Source organism: Papaver somniferum, chromosome 7 (assembly GCF_003573695.1).
Source record: "Papaver somniferum cultivar HN1 chromosome 7, ASM357369v1, whole genome shotgun sequence".
NCBI lineage: Eukaryota > Viridiplantae > Streptophyta > Magnoliopsida > Ranunculales > Papaveraceae > Papaver > Papaver somniferum.
In genome coordinates, this window is record NC_039364.1 from 257281386 (window position 1) to 257284075 (window position 2690).

General features: G+C 33.1%; 1 long non-coding RNA gene across 1 annotated transcript; it reads right to left on the bottom strand.

Annotated features, from left to right (window-relative positions):
• Positions 1-1265: 1265 nt before the first annotated feature.
• LOC113293680 lies at positions 1266-2267 on the bottom strand. The gene is made up of 2 exons (XR_003332458.1): positions 1749-2267; positions 1266-1649 (listed from the first exon to the last, which is right to left on the bottom strand). It is a non-coding gene; the product is annotated as an uncharacterized LOC113293680 (long non-coding RNA).
• Positions 2268-2690: the final 423 nt, after the last annotated feature.

Consider the following 2690-nt stretch of genomic DNA (forward strand, 5'->3'; position numbering starts at 1 on the left):
ATGGTTAAAATAGTCTTAAGCTGCACCCCTGATGTTTTGTTGAAATCTTGTAAATAACTTGAATGAGCTGGTATAACTATACATATTTGTATATGGACGTCTACCGGAATCATTTTCCGATGTTGTCCTCATCAAATTGAAAACTATAGTATAACTTAGCTAGATTTCAAACAAAGTCACGTCGAATGAGATCATGTAGGCACGTATAATATAACAAATATCTAAGATGATTGTTTCGTAGAAATGTAATCCAAATTCTTGAATAGAAATGCCTGAACGAGCTTATTACCAACTTTGCTTATTTGGGTATATATGCTGTGGAATCATTTTCTGAATTTGTCTTGATCAAATTGAAAACTATACAACTTAGCTGAAATTCTAAGAAAGTCGCTTACGATGAGATCATGTTATAGGCACGTCTAGTGTAATATACATTTTTTGGAAATAAATGACGCTATACCGAGTGATTCGTCATTAATCAGATATGTATTTAACTTGATCAAGTAGCAAGTCAACTAGTCTATAATACATAAATACCAATGTAGCCTGTCGCAAACCCTAAAAATGAAATCATTTGGCGTTTGATATCCACCAGAAACCACCTATACAACCGTAATATAATTAAATGAATACAACGACCGAATATTAGCGGTATAGATAAATAGGTCGCACATGAGGCTGTAGGCAACACTACAAGAAAAACCGGATTAAGCAACTAGTCGATTTTAGTAGCTAGATCCCGTTTTTAGTCGCTCAAAGGGTTTGACCGACTTAAAGTGACACTCGCTCTGTGGTTGGAAGAGGTGGGATATGTAAAGACTTGGAGCAGCTATGCAATCGCTCAAGACATGTTTCAACTACATACAGCGAGCAAATAAAGTCATCGGTTTCAATCTACTCCAACTATGTTTGAGCGAGTGATAGGGTAATTGCTGTAAATTTACTCCAACCACCCTTAGCGAGCAATAAGGTCATTGGTCTAAGTATAGTCCAACTATCCTTGAGTGATAGGGTAATTGCTGTAAATTTACTCCAACCACCCTTAGCGAGCAATAAGGTCATTGGTCTAAGTATAGTCCAACTATCCTTGAGCGATTAACATGTTTAGCTATATCGGTTTTTGAAGTATAAGTTTGAGCGACTAATTAGTTGCTCAAAATATCCTGGTACCGTATATTCCGACATCAGCCGATTTCAGTGATTAACAAAATGGAATTAAAATTGATATAGAATATAAGATAAAAAGATATGAAGCGAGATACAAATAGTAAATCAAGTAGTCAACTTTATTATCTAATAAAATTCAATTTACATAATCATTTTTTTACAAGGAAAATAAATAAATAAATTACAACTTCACTTTTTATTTTTTAAGGGAATAATATAAAATACAATCTCCATCAAAACAAAATTACAGAAATAAAATTCAATTTCTTAAAAATATAACAAAAATTACAATCCCATCAAAACTCGTGGACAAAGCTGAAGCACCACGCATCACCGTCCTTTGAAATCACTGGAGAAGCTTAGAAACAAGATTCATACTGGTGAAGCCTAATATCATCCTGATCTGTATTTCCAACTCTGATTTTGAGATGAATACTCATTCCAGATCTAGTTCCTTCAAAAATAAATGATGAACTTTGGTCCTGCATATATACAAACAAGAAAATTCAAAAAAAAAAGAACTAATTGGAGGAAATCGAATTCAATCAAAAACATGATCAATTACTAAATAAGAAACCAACCATTAAAATCTGATATCTTGTACCATTTTCAACTTAAGCTAGCTGATTTTCAACTTAAGCTAGCTGATTGGAGCAAACCTTACCTGGTAATTTGTTCATTCAAAAAACGAAAAAAAAAAAAATTAAACCCATTGAGAAAATCCAAACACAACCATGTTCATATAGATTTCAAGTAAGCAGATTAATACAGAGGAAGAAGAAACGGAACTCTGGTACTTGAATACCATTATTAATACAACCATCAAACAAAACTCAAACTTTTAATGGATAAATTAAACCAACATTCAAGATCTGAATCTTTCATTTCCGTTTTAGTAAGAAGTAAGACAAATAACAAATAAAAAAAATTATCATTAAATCCAATTATATGAACATCAATTAACAACTTTTATCATTTAACAGGAGATCTACTAAGACAGTAAAGATGATGAAGAAGTTGAAAAGATTGGGAGAGGGAGGCGCATGAACGAAGGGTTCAACTTGTTTTAAGAGAGAGAGAGAGGAAGTGAAAGAGAGCTGCTGAAATGAGTGGATGGAAAAGGATTAGGGTTTCTATAAGCTTTCTATAGAGAGGCCAAATACAGACCGTAAGATTAGATAGAAATTGACAGATGAGATTTAGCTCATTTTTCATGTCACGGGACTTGCTTCTAGTTAGTTCTTGCCGCACATGTGCACCCCAAGGCCACCTTTCTATGGTCAATCCGCATGAGTTTTTCTTATGACTTACTATCCGTTGGATTATACATTTTAGTTTTCTATTGGTTGTACGAATATCATACGGATGATGATTGTCATCTTCCAGGTGAATTTGTGTTTTTTTTTTTTTGACTTGAATTTTTGTGTTTCTTCGTACATCCATATATTCAAGTAGTTTGTGATAATTTCACCGTTTACAGAGACTTAACCATTTTTCATATATAATATTATTTTACCGCGTAA